The 14,514-nt window shown below is 50.3% G+C and overlaps 1 protein-coding gene across 3 annotated transcripts in view; it reads left to right on the top strand.

The window, feature by feature from the left end:
* Positions 1–7,835: 7,835 nt before the first annotated feature.
* Positions 7,836–14,514, top strand: part of LOC309802679 (uncharacterized protein) — a 52,012-nt gene continuing 45,333 nt past the window's right edge. For all 3 annotated transcript variants that reach the window (XR_014293853.1, XR_014293854.1, XM_082618436.1), the window contains exons 1-2: positions 7,836–8,067; positions 13,583–13,709. The gene's annotated coding sequence lies outside the window, so the exon portion shown is untranslated. The remainder of the gene's footprint in view (positions 8,068–13,582; positions 13,710–14,514) is intronic.

Below are 14,514 nucleotides of genomic sequence, written 5' to 3'. Positions count from 1 at the left end.
TTTAAATTCATAATAAAACTTACGATGATCTGTGTGCTGCCACTAATTGTCAGAATTTGTGATCTTGGGTGCATTTTTTTCTGCATGAAGAATAACAAGAGCTTTGTTAAAGGCAGCCAGGCTCTAGGGCTTTACAGAAGTCAACATCCTTTAAAGTTTTTATTTAACCCTACATACAAATATGCAAACAATGAACTGCTGGTTCGGACAGTTAGAGGGGATGTGATGTCTGCCTGTCAGTTAGTGGGATTTGTGCAGAGCAGCAGCACGCTCCAGTGCTGAGGATGCAGTGGAGGAGTCAGGGCTGCCTGGCGGCCCACTAAGGTGTGGTGTCCAGCTCCTGGGTGCCCATTACAGTCTTCATACCCTGCTGTGGCCGGTTTGGGCTAATCTAAAAATCAGGGTGGGGCTTCCTTGGTGGTGCAGTGGTTAAGAATCCGCCTGCCAATGCAGGGGACATGGGTTCGAGCCCTGGTCCAGGAAGATCCCGCATGCCACGGAGCAGCTAAGCCCGTGCGCTACAACTACTGAGCCTGCACTCTAGAGCCTGCGAGCCACAACTACTGAGCCCATGTGCCACAACTACTGAAGCCCGCGCGCCTAGAGCTGGTGCTCCGCAACAAGAGAAGCCACCGCAGTGAGAAGCCTGCGCACTGCAACGAAGAGTAGCCCCCGCTCGCCACAACTAGAGAAAGCCCATGCGCAGCATCAAAGACCCAGTGCAGCCAAAAATAAATTAATTAAATAAATTTATATACATATATATTATTTATTTATTTATTTATTTATTTATTTATTTATTTTTTGCGGTACACAGGCCTCTCACCACTGTGGCCTCTCCCACTGCAGAGCACAGGCTCCGGATGCGCAGGCTCAGCAGCCATGGCTCACGGGCCCAGCTGCTCCACGGTATGTGGGATCCTCCCGGACCGGGGCACGAACCCGTGTGCCCTGCATCAGCAGGCAGACTCTCAACCACTGCGCCACCAGGGAAGCCCAATAATAAATCTTTTACAAAATAAAAATCAAGGTGGTGGAGGGGAGTGCCTTCACCAGCCATCTTTTCTCATCTGCTGGTGTTTGTTTGGGTTGTTTTTTAAAGCCCCCTGGATGATTTCTAAATGTGAGAAACACTCCTCTAAATAGGCCCTGAAACAGTTTGGGGTGATTGCTGATGGGCTAGTTGCTGTTCGTGTAAGGCATATACAAGATGCCTGGGACGCGAAGAAACTCCTGCTTGGAGGAGCTGACAGTCTAACTGGGGAGACAGAACCTCACACAGTTGTGGGGCTAAACCTCAGTGCAGTAGCAATGAAGAAAGAATGGGTAGAGCCTTCAGAAAGCTTCAGAAAGGAGATGGAACTTGGGTATCAGGAGGACCTGGCCTTTAGATTCCTCAGTACAGCCCTAGACCAGTGCCTCTCCAACTCCAGTGCACTGTGAACCCTGGGGATCTTGCCAAAATGCAGGGTCTGTTGTGGGGCCTGAGGCTCTGTGCTTCTAGCAGGTTCCCAGGAGCTGTCCATCAGAGGATAGCACTCAGGATTTCTGGCCTTACCGCTCACCCCTTCCTTACACCTTCACCTCCTTCAGGGGCCATCCCCTATGATCGGTTTACTGATTCATTACAAAAAGCACTTCTCTTTCTCTTTGGAGGTAAAGTGTGGTCTTACCTGCCTTTTCATTAGCAAATCATTTTTCTGGATGATTGTGCCATGTCAGGAAGGGCCTGTGTTGTCAGGAATCAGGATTTATACTCAGCCCCTGGCAGCACTGAAAAGGCCTCCCTGGCAGAGGCCAGCCTGCTGGGTGTCTGAGTGACACTTGCAGCCTCTGATGGAGGGGATAATGTTCAAAAAGCCAGGTGGGGGCTTCCCTGGTGGCGCAGTGGTTGAGAGTCCGCCTGCCGATGCAGGGGACACGGGTTCATGCCCCGGTTTGGGAAGATCCCACATGCTGTGGACCAGCTGGGCCCGTGAGCCATGGCTGCTGAGCCTGCGTGTCCGGAGCCTGTGCTCCGCAACGACGGGAGAGGCCACAACAGTGAGAGGCCCGCGTACAGCAATAAAAAAAAAAAAAAAAAAAAAGCCAGGTGGTAACACTTTAGCTCTTGATAGTGGAGTAGGTACTTGGCGTGAGCTCAGAGTGGTGTCTGGTTTTCACTCAGGTTGGATTTCAGTATTTTGATTGCTAGTGCTGTGTCCATCATCAGTTTGGGGGCATTTCCCTGATGGACCTCCCTACACCCTCCCCTCTCATGATTCATATTTCAAAGCTCCCTCATCTTTCAAAGCTCCCAACAGGAAAGGTTTACAATCCCATGACATGACCAAAGGACAAGACTGCAGAAAAGCCACAGCCATCCCAGAGGGCTACAGGCCCGTGAGCTGCCCCCTCCCCTGCCAGCTGGCTGATCCCCCACCCCCACCAACAACCGAGGAGGGAGGGAGGAGAGAGGAAGAAAAGTATCTCCTGAGAACCCTGCTCCACTCCAGGGACCCCTCACCCCAGCCTGGCCTTGCTCCACACTTCCCTGCCTGAGCTCTCCAAAGAAGTAAAACTGTCTGCAGATGACATGACGCTATATGTAGAAAATCCTAAAGGTGCTACCAGAAAACTACTAGAGCTCATCAATGAACTCAGTAAAGTTGCTGGATACAAAATTAATACATAGAAATCTGTTGCATTTCGATATACTACCAATGAAATATCTGAAAGAGAAATTAAGGAAACAATCCCACTTACCATTGCATCAAAAAGAATAAAATACCTAGGAATGAGCCTACCTAAGGAGGCAAAAGACCTGTACTCCAAAAACTGTAAGTTGCTAATGAAAGAAACTGAAGACCATACAAACAGATGGAAAGAATGGAGGTGGAGGAATCATGCTCCTGGGCTTCAGACTATACTACAAAGCTACAGTAAAACGGTATGGTACTGGCACAAAAATAGACATATGGATCAATGGAACAGGATAGAAAGCCCAGAAATAAACCCATTTGTGGTCAATCTACAACAAAGGAGGCAAGAATGTACAGTGGAGAAAAAAGTCTCTTCAATAAGTGTTGCTGGGAAAACTGGACAGCTACATGTAAAAGAATGAAATGAGAAAACCTCACACTATATACAAAAATAAACTCAAAATGGATTAAAGACCTAAATGTAAGACTGGGTACTATAAAACTCCTGGAGGAGAACAGGCAGAACACTGACATAAATCGCAGCAATATCTTTTTGGATCCATCTCCTAGAGTAATGGAAATAAAAATAAATGGGACCTAATTAAACTTAAAAGCTTTTGCAAAGGAAACCATAAACAAAACGAAAAGACAACCTACGGACTGGGAGAAAATATTTGCAAATGATGTGACCGACGAGATTAATTTCCAAAATATACAAACAGGTCATATAGCTTAATATCAAAAATTAAATCAAAGAACCCCAATCAAAGAAGGTCATGGCTTCTTTATCTGAATGACCAAGATGTTCTTTCACACTTCTTAGAACCCAGATTAAAACATAAGTCCATCAGATCAATGGAAGCAATTTTAAAAATAGAAAGAGGGATAGAAATTTCATTTGTATATACATGGGGAAAAAGTGTTATATCTTTTTAAAGATCAGAATTTTGCAAATTTTATGGATGGTAAAAACTGTTCCATTTTCCATGTACTCCCTTAGGTTTACCAAATCAAACTCTCTACAATGAGTATGTCTAACACTGAGCTGTTTTAAATTCTTATTTCCCCATCGTCAATGACCAAGTGCAGAGGTCATCAGGAGGTCAACTCTAATCCACCCATGGACATAGCAGCCTTGACTACTGATGTTCAAGCTAGACACCATCAGCAGAACCACATCTCCTCACATGGGTGAATTTCTACTAGTAATCATGGAAACGGGGAAATGAAAGGATATTCTCTATTGAGAATCAGAGTTGTAGATCCCTATCATGGGTTCATTACTTTGAATGTTTGACCCAAAACACATCTATTGCACCATGTCCAATTCTACTATCTTTATAAGATGCAGCCTTACAGTGAAAGAAAAACAGGTGTAACAGCAATATCTCATCCTCTCTGAAGCCCGTAGAGTCAGAAGTTTTAAAAGCAAAAGAAAATCATACTTTTCCTGAACAAACAGAGTAGAGGCATTTAAATTTAAATTTAAATTTGGAGTCTGTTCCATCCCTTAACTGTCATGTATACTCTTTCCACATAAGCCTGAATTTAGGATGTGTTGTTCAGAGATTGTATTGTGATGAATGAAGTATTTTTTATTCTTTAAAAATTATTACTAATTTGTTAAAAAGTGATGGAGTGAGCATAATACTAAATTTCATGATTTTTTTTACCAGAATACTGAGATGGACCACCTTGAAGTCCAGTTTCTTCATGAGAGTCTTTATTCAGTGATAGCATTAACTTCCCTATAAAGCAAATAATCCCCACAAAAGAAATGTTAAAAAGATGACTCATGCTCTCTGACTAAAAGAAAGCAAGGCAAACTGAGCACTTAGATATCAGTGTAATAAATTATATATACATGAATCTTACTGCAGCATTGTTTATAATAGTGAAACTGGATGTCATCAAATTTCTATCAAAGAAGGAATAATTAGACAAATCATGGTATAAAAAATAATTAGGAATTAAGAATGAAGGGAAGAAAGATTATTTTATTAATAACAATTGAATAAAGCAAAGCTTTCACAGGGAAATAAAGGAACAAAAAACAACAATTCAGACTTCATTTCTGGTTCAACATGTGAAGAATTTGGAAGTTGCCATTCTAACAACAAGTGAAAAACTAAACAAACTGAAAATCAGTAAATTTTGTTAGATCTATCAGAGAATTGAGGTCACAGGCAAATTGCCGGCCCCCAAATCAGAGAGACAGGTAGGTACAAAGAATCTCATTTACTGAAGCAGAAATGTGCAAGCAGAAACCTCCATGGACACCAGAGAGGAAACCTGAACCGCTACTGACAAATTGCTGGAGGCTCAGTGCAGCAAGTATGAGTTACAGACTCCAGGGGGGCCCAGTGTTAGGGAGGGGTCCTCCAGTTTTGTGAGTCTTAGCTTCAGAATTCCTACCAGGTTCTCACTCTGAAAAATTGGAGACAGTGTGCTGCACATCCAGCAGGGGAACAAGAAACTGTTTTGAAATAGGCCCACAACATTTTATTCTTCTTAATGAAGCCTGCCCTCGAGAGAATCTATTTTACCAGACCCTAAACAACTGGGGATTTAACAGAACATAACTGACCTGAAGGAAGAGAAATACCAAAATCCAGCCCTCTCTAGAGAAACTATATGAATGTAATACATGTAAGGAAAGCAGTGGCTAGAGAGCAAACCTTCATCGAGACCAAAGAACTCATGCTACGTGCTCGCGTGGCTCTGCTCCGTGTCATCTTTCCTCTGGACTCGGGTTGATGGAGCAGTCTCTATCTGGATACTGCCTTTGCCAGGGAAAGAGGAAAATCATGCACTGGTTCTTAAGTGTGTGCTCACATTTCTTTCCCTGTTCATCAGCCCCTTTGCCCTGACTGAAGAAACAAAGGGCAGGGCTGTATAATCCTCCAGTGAGAGGAGAGCGACAGCAAAGTGCATTGAATGTGGGCGAATCATAATCCGGTTCCCATGCGGGCCTCTTACTGTTGTGGCCTCTCCCGTTGCAGAGCACAGGCTCCGGACGCGCAGGCCCAGTGGCCATGGCCTAGCCGCTCCGCGGCATATGGGATCTTCCCGGACCGGGGCACGAACCCATGTCCCCTGCATCAGCAGGCGGACTCTCAACCACTGCGCCACCAGGGAAGCCCCCGGAAGCCCCCAGGCTTAAGATTTGATGTTTATCTTAGGAGCAGTGGAAAACCACTGAGTACATTTTCCATTTTTAATAAATCACCCTGGCTGTAGTGAGAACAGCAGAGTGGATGTGGGGAGAAACATTAGGAGGTCATTTCAGTTTTCCCGGGACAAAGGATAGTACTTTAGACCAGGGCCCTGGCGGTGGAACTGGAGAGAAACCAATAGACTTAAAGACGGTAGGACCTAGTGCTGTGCAAGTGGAAGCAGGGGTGAGTGACCATATGGCCCCAGGAGGGTGGAAGAAACACAGCAGACCTGGCGTCTCATGTCTCACCAGCTGCAGCTCCAGTCTTCTGGAAAGACAGCTAATCCATTCTCTGTTCTTAGGTTCCCTGTTTTCTCATAAATCACCCTTCTTGCTAAAAAAAAAAAAAAAAAAAAAAAAAAAAAAGCATGAGCTAAATAAAGGAGGGAACAAATGGATTAATAGGGTGACCTGACAATAAGTGACAGAATGACCAGGGGTATTAATTCACATCCCCAAATGTTCAGAGTGAAGAGAAACTAGATTCTTCCAGAAGAAAACAGTCTCCCCGCTGAGCCTGCCTCACAGGGATCCCTCCCTTCCCCACCAACACATCAGGGGTCTCTGTTCTTCCAGGGAGCCATGACCAATTTCATCTGTGACAAAGAAAGGGAAGCAGAGAGGGAGGTGGATGATGGATGGACTCCATGGAACCTCCACACCATCCTCTCCTCCCCTCCATGTGGCCTCCCTCTATTTCCCTTTGAGAGCCCCAAACTTGACTTCAAGTGGGAGAACTTGGGAATCACAAATGCCCCAAAGGATTTTCTGGGGCAGCAGCAGCATTGGGCAAGCTCATAGGGACCTAGAGCTGGGGGTCTTCACAGGCACGGAAAGCACTGATCCTCCTCTGCCCTGGGTCCTCTCAACATCCCATGAAGGGGAAGGATTTAGATGCACAGCTGTGTGATTGTGGACTCACCTCAGCCCAGCTCTGCCGTGGGAGAGTTGTGGCTATTTTCCACAGTGCTCATCGGCTGACTCAGCTGGAGAGACATGTTCTAAGACCCAACCACAGCATGTCAGAGCTGAGGGGGCTCCAGGACCTCATTTTCCCCAGTGCCTCCTCAGATGAGAAAGCAGAAGCCCAGAGAGGAGGAGGAATTCCTCAGGGCCACACGGTGGGTGGCAGAATGGGACTGGAAACTCACCTCCAGATGCTTCATCAGACAAAACTTGTTCCCTTTTGGAGGGTCCTGGGTGAAACCCACTACTCAGAACAACTAACAGTCCTGAGAACCCATAGCAGCATGTAGTAGGTGCTCAGTGGATGTTTGTTGACTGAATAAATGATTGTACAGGGACACAAAAAGCAATCCTTGAGGCTGGAAGGAGATCCCCAATCCTGTCTTCAAACAGGAAGTCTTGCTCCTTTTTGGTGTTGGTGGATGAAACGGGGCTTGGGAAGAGAAGAAATGCATCATGAATTCTTTTGTAAACAGAGGACAAAGGGATGTGGGAGGAGGATGTGAGCAGGTACCTCCCAGGAAACTGAGCACAGAGGACGCAGCAGCTGGTCCCTCACCCCTGCTCTCTCCGTATCACCCTGTCTCCCACCCCACACAAAGGGTGAACAGGGCTTCCCTGCTGGCGCAGTGGTTGAGAGTCCGCCTGCCGATGGAGGGGAAACGGGTTCGTGCCGTGCTCCGGGAAGATCCCACATGCCGCAGAGCGGCTGGGCCCGTGAGCCACGGCCGCTGAGCCTGCGCGTCCGGAGCCTACACAACAGTGAGAGGCCCGCGTACCGCAAAAAAAAAAAAAAAAAAAAAAAAAAGGTGAACAGCTCGCAAGTTTCCCGGAGAGGATGATCACATGACCTCGACCTGGCCAGTCAGCATGTTCCATCCTCCCTGGCCATCGTGATTGGCTCAGGGGTGGACTAGTGACCAATCAGGGCCCAGGGTGGGGCCTTGTGCTGGAATCCTGAGGAAGAGAAGCCATGTTTCTCTCGGGAGTGGCGGGGACAGAGGCCAGCCCGGGGCAGTTGGAGGGGACTTGACCTCAGCCTGTGGCAGTTGGTGGCCGTCTTGCTCCCATCAAGGTACAGCCGCCTGCGTGAGCATGACACCAGTAAGCAGAACCCACAGGCGGGGAGAGACGGTTCCTGCTGACGCCCCTGAGCTCCAGGTGCAGCCTGGCTGTAAGCCGTCCACCTGTGGACTTAGTTACGTAAGTCATTCTCTCCTGCTTGTTTGTTAGCCTGTTTGAGCCACTTTGGGTTTTCTGTCCAGCTGGCTAAGTGGAGACCCTGGAACCGCAACTGTGTGGGTTTCGTCTAGCTTCACGGAAGAACTTCCAGATAACACTGGAGACTCCAGTTTAATCTGGATATCCGAATGGATTCAAGCAGTATCTATTGGTGCCAGCTGTAAATTCTAGGATCACCCAAATTAGTCCTCACAGGATTAGTCCCATTAAGGTAGCAATCCATGTCCCCGTTTAGAGGACAAGACTGGGGCTCAGAGAAGGGAGGTAACTGGGCTACAGTGAGTAAGTGTGGAGCCAGACAGAACCCCCAGATCCTGCTGCTTGAACTCTGGGGAAGCCACATGGTATGGCTTGTTCTTTAGATGGGACTAAGGTACCCAGCAGTGCTTGGGCCAAAGTGACTCCACAGGCATTTTGATGGCTGGAGGCTTCTGGCCATGGTCGGGGTGGGGCGAGGTCCCTGAGGCTCTGAAGGCCCACGGTGTGCAGGCTCAGGGGGCACAGAGAGGAGAAGGCAGAGGCCTGCCCCGGAGGTGTTCACAGACCAAATATGGACGGGCCAGACAGGCAGACAGGGTACCATAGCGCCTGAGCTGCTTTCACAGGTGAAGGGTGGGGGGCTTTTATTTCTCTATGGGACAAAGCTCTTAGCTTCACATTGAGTCCCATTAGGGACATAAATAGTGTCCCTTTCATGTCCCTTCAGTATAAGAGTCCACCCCAAAACTTCCCCTCCCTTCCCTTGTCAAGGCCTCCACACAGGTGAGCAGGGCTATTTTAATGCAGTTCTGCAGATTTTTTGAGCTAAGGATTTAGAATAACGAGGCAAGGAGGGCCCTGCCCCACAGGAGGGCAGGGTGGGCAGGTGGTGATGAGTCACCTGTACAACCTCAGCCAGCTGAAGTGTCAGCAGCAGCAGGAGAGCCGCAGCCAAGCGCTGAGTGGGTGCAGAATAAGTGGATTAAATGTGTTCATCCAGCAGCCTCTGGGATGGTGGGCCCTGGAGCACAATTCTAAGTGTGGAAGAGGGAGGGTCCCCAGTGCCTGGACCCCCACCTTCTAGAAATCTGGGTTGAGATGTGACTTTGAAATCACAACACGGGTTCAAAGCTGGCTCCAACACTTGGGCCTCCGTTTTCTCATCTGTAAAATGGGAATGTTGAAGTCTCTCCCTCTTAGGGTGGGGAGGGGATTAAATGGGATGACAGGTGGAGCACAGGGGCTGGCTGGGCCGAGCGTCCACCTAGGCATGCTGTTGTTGCTGCTAAACCACTGTCTTCTGGGCCAGGGTCGGCACGCTTTTCCCAAGGATTATTTCCCAGCGCTCTGCTGTTGTAGAGCAAATGCAGCTTCGGCAACAGGTTGTCCACGCTCTCACCCCTGATTGCTGAGATATAGATATTGGGTATGATTGTCACATAACACTGTTAGTTTTAGGCATCATGACTTGATATATGTACATATTGTGAAATGATCACCACAGTAAGTTTAGTTACCATCACCACCACACACAGGTACAGATTATTTTTCTTGTGATGAGAACTTTGAAGATCTTCTCTCTTAGCAACTTTCATATACACAACACAGTGATGTTGACCACAGTCACTTTGCTGTACATACATCCCCAGGGCTTGTGTATCTTACAGCTGGAAGTTTGTGCCTTTTGACCCTCTTTGCCCATTTCACCAGCCCCCTCAACACCCCGCCTCTGGTAGTCACCATCCTGTTCTCTGTTTCTGTGAGTTTGGTTTATTTTTTCAACTCCATAAGTGAGGTTATATCTTTCTCTGTCTGACTTATTTCACTTAGCATAATGCCCTCAAGGTCCATCCATGTTGCAAATGGCAAGATTTCCTTCTTTTTTATGGCTGAGTAAGATTCCATTATATATATAATTTATATATATATATATATGTCACATTTTCTTCACCCATTCATGTGTCGATGGACACCTAGGTTGTTTCCATGTTACTGAACACAAGTCCATGTGCCCGATGCACCGTGAAGCCAAACAAACACCAGAGTGTGAAGCAGAGAAAGGTTTATTGTAGGGCCAGCAAGGAGAGGGGTGGCTCATGCCCCCCAAATCCCGAACTCCCCAAAGGGTTTCAGCAAAGCATTTTTAAAGGCCAGGTGAGGGAGGGGGGCCACAGGGTGTGTGGTCAGCTTGTACACGATTCTCTGATTGGTCGATGTTGAGGTGTCACAGGGGTTAACTTTATCAGTCCTTAGATGCCAGTAGGTCTGGGGGCTCATGATCATCAAGTAGTTAATTTTTTCCACTTGGTGGGGGTTTTTAGCATCTGAAAAACTCAGGAAACATGCGTGAGATACTATTATCTGGCTACTTCAGAGAGGAGCTACAGCAGAGAATAGGGGGGAGGGGTCTGTCGCGGGAAGGCCCCACAGGGTCCTGCTCGGTTACATCCATATCTTGGTTATGGTAACTAATGCTGCAGTGAGCTGCCTTCCACGTCCACTGCAGGCCTGCAGCCCTGCTGGCAGCATAAAGCCGGTCGTGAAGGACACAGGCCGTGGGGCTTCCCTGCTCCCTCTCTGCGCCTCAGTGTCCTTGGCTGTAACAGAGTACTAGTAACACGGCCTCCAGGAAAACTCACAAAGACCCTGCTTTGTGACCTTGGGCAGCCACTGCCCTGTCTGTGCCTCAGAGACCTCATGTATAATAAAGAACTTGTAACTGGGCTGCAGCAGGACTCACTAAGGCCCTGCTCTGTGATCTTGGGTGGCCCCGTCCCTCTCTCTGGCTCAGTGTCCTCATCTGTATTAAAGGAGAGGTAACAGGCACCCCAGAAAGGCTCCCTAAATCCTGCTGTGTGACCTTTGGTGGCCCCTGCCCTCTCTGTGCCTCAGTGTCCTCATCTATAATAGAGAACTAGTAACGGCCCCAGGAGGGCTCACTGAGAGCTGCTCTCATCAGCTGCCCCATCATTACAGAGGAAGGGGGAAGGAGGCCTGCTGCAGGTACAGGGTTACGTCCCTCTGCTCCCCACACCTTCTGAGCCATTGTGCATGCTGTTCCACCAAGCACACCTGTCCCCTGTTCCCCCAGATCACATGGTGGTGATGCTCCAAGGCCACCCCAGTCACGAGAGAGAGAGAGAGAGAGAGAGAGAGAGAGAACGTGTATGTACGAGTGGTCTCAAAGCTCCAGCTGCCGAAGAGGGCTGGATCAGAGTGTGTGTGTGCGTGTGCGCGCGCGCGTATGTGTGTGTGTGTGTGTGTGTGTGTGTACGAGTGGTCTCAAAGCTCCAGCTGCCGAAGATCTGCTGAAGGAAAGGGCAATCCCAGAAGAGCCCTGTTCCCTCCGTACCCTGACCCGGGGGCTGGTTCCTGGGAATGAAGCTGTCCCCTGAACACCCATGAGGAGGCAGTGGGCAGGGGTGGGGACGTGGGCACAGGGGCTGTGCAGTGACAGGTCATCCAGCCTGGACCCTGCCTCAGGGTGGCTGCCCAGCCCACCCTTGGTCTTAAACCAAGGGCCTCGAACTAGGGCTCAGGGGCAAGTCTAGATTTTTAAAATTAATTCTAACATTTAAAAACTAAACGATTTCAGGCAAAAACCCAGGCTTCTAGCTTTGTTAGTTTGTTAGTTTTGATATGAAGTGAGAAGTTCTGGCATCCTGGGTGACGTTCCCTCTGGGCAAAGCTCTTCTGGGGCTGAGTGGGAGCCTTCTCTGGACGGAGCTTGTGTCCCCAGATCATCACAGTCCCCACTGCCCCCTAAGATTCCCCTGGGCCCAGGCCCTCCCCCAGCCTCTCCTTGCCTGGCCCCTGGAGACATCTGAGTTTGCAGTCCTCCCTGTAGCCCTCACTGCTTCACAAGGCACATGAGGGCCACAGTCGTGTGGAGCCTGCTCTGAACGCCGGGCGGGCGGGATAAATGGGCTGAGAGTGTAGCCTTCAAAAGAGGGGTTCCTCACATGTCCTCTGAAGGCAGCCAGGAAGGGGTGGGAGTGGGAGAGGCCCAGGGCCAGGGGCTCTGGAAAGTGTCCCCTGGATGCCCTGTCTTCTGGCTCCAAAGCTGCCCCCTAACCTCTGCCCTTCTCCCACCCCCTCATGCATCGCTGCACCCAGGCTTTCTGCAAACCCTGGCCATGCCGAGGCCCGCTTCCAGGGTCAGCCCTGAAGGTCACAGCCACAGGCCCCCGGCCCTGCTCCTCCTCTGGTAGGTCCAGCAGCTGACTGTCGCTGTGGGGTGGCCACTGCCAGACCCCTTTACAGTGAGAGATGGAGCCTCCCAGGGGATAAGGGACTCGCCCCCCAGGGGATAAGGGATTCGCCCAGGGTCACACAGAGCTTATAACCGAGGTCTGCTGGTCTCTCAGCTGGTCCCGAGAAGCAGACCATGTCCCAGGGCGTCAGGTCATCCTCAGGCCGTGACAACCAGGAGAGGTGAATGCAGAATGGGTGAATGGGTCACAGTGGGACGGATGCCCCGGGCAGGCAGGGTCAGGGACAAGCCCTCAGAGGAGCAGGGTCTTGAAGGGTGAGGGCGTTGCTGCTGGTGAGTAGAGGAGAGGGGCTCCTGCTGGAGGCCCAGCCATGTGAGGGCCTGCAGGTGTGATGCAGCGTGGGATTCAGGCTCCCGTGTTGAGGCGGGAGCAGCAGCAAGTGACAGGAGGTGACCCTGGGAGCCCCTGGACTCCCCTCCTCCTGCCGTGGCCTCCTCCTCTCTCTCCGCCTCCCCTCTGCCTGCCCCGAGGGCCAGCCCCTGAGCCATCTCTTCCTCCGCATCCTGTGTTTCCATCCTGTCCAGTCTCAGCTCAGACATAACAGGTGGATCCCACTGCTGAAGTGGTGATGAGTTTCTCACTACTGAGGGGCACTGTCGTGACACGGCTTCCAAGTTAAAAAAATAAAATAAAATTGAAGGAGGTGGGAGAGGAAGGTGCAACTGAGGTCAGCGTGGGAGCTTGAGACCCAGATGAAGTGGGGCAGGGGGGCAGCAGACGGGGCCTGAGGGTGTCTGGATGTTCACTAACTGGGGTCCTCAGGGCGGAGACTGTCATGCTCACTTCACAGCCGCCTGGTGCCAGACACAGCTGGGCCCAGGGAGGCCACTCAGTAAACACGTGCTGACTTGACCCGGATTCACCTGTTTCCACTTTAAATCACTGGGATAGAATTTGCTAAACTCAACAGATGGTGACCCAGACTCAGGTTAATTAGCAAGAAAGGTGAAACCAAGGATTATAAATAAAAGCAACAGACTGGAGAGAAAACTAAGAATCCACATGGATAGCTAAGACTCTGGACCTGCAGCCCACTGTGGCCTCAGGCCCTTTGAACTGGCTGTAGCCTCAGCCGGGAAGTCTCTCCCTCTGCATCACTCGCTCCCTAAACACCTCCAGGAGTTCGCTCCAACGTCCTGCCTGACTTTGTTTTTCTCCATGGAACATCTCACTGCCTGACTTTGCCTATATTTTACTTATTTTTCTCTGTCTCACGCCCCTAGGCTGTCTGCTGCATGAGAATGGAGACCAGGTGTCTGGAGCCCGCCCGGCACACAGTAAGGCCTCAGTGAACGTGCACTGGGTGTGTGGACGCTGAGGCCACGGACGAGGACGTTCCAGGCAGTGATGGTAAGAGCTGTTGATTCACTGCTTGCTGAGCCCCCTGTGTGCCCGCACTGACCTGGGCAGCGGGCCCAGCACTGACGGAGGCGCACAGTGAGCACACGGCCTGTTAGAAGGCCACGTGCTGTGGGGACATGCAGGACTCGGGGAAGTCAGGAGGGCAGGGTAGGGGGGAGAGAGATGGGAGACCAGGTTGTGCGGGGCCTGTGGCCCCTGCGAGGACCCTTCTTCTGGGTGCGCAGCCGGGGGCCAGCCCTGAGCGCTGTGCAGGAATGAAGTGACTGAGGGCTGGGGAGGCTGTCCCTGTAGACTGTGCAGGCAGGACGGCTCCTCTGAGGAGGTGACATTCGAGCTGAGCCTGAACAGACCGTGTTTCTACCTTCTGTAAACTTGGTGCTTTGTTTTTGTAGGACACCCCCTGTTCTGTGTCACCTCGACGTGGCACCCTGCCCCCCTTGTCAGCCCCCGCCCACCCGCAGGAGGAGTCCTTTTAGGGCCCAGTTTTTTTTGGGTTTTTTTTGGCTGCATCTCGCGGCTTGCAGGATCTTAGTTCCCCAACCAGGGATCAAACCCAGGCCCTTGGCAGTGAGAGTGCCAAGTCCTAACCACTGGACTGCCAGGGAAGTCCCCCAGCACCCACTTTTCAAATACAAACCAAGCACCTCCTCTGTTGGACTCATGCTCTGAGCCACTGTCCACCTGCCCTGCTCCCCCAGGGTCAGGTTCCAGGCCACTGGGGGCCCCTACAGCCCAGAGCCCATGAAGCTGCTCAGCCTGGCCGGTCCTCAGCCTGTTGACCCTGCTTGCCGTT

Source organism: Mesoplodon mirus (assembly GCF_964341445.2).
Source record: "Mesoplodon mirus genome assembly, chromosome: 4".
Taxonomy (NCBI): Eukaryota; Metazoa; Chordata; class Mammalia; order Artiodactyla; family Ziphiidae; genus Mesoplodon; species Mesoplodon mirus.
The sequence above is the reverse complement of the archived record's forward strand: the minus strand, read 5'-3'. Positions and strand labels throughout refer to the sequence as shown.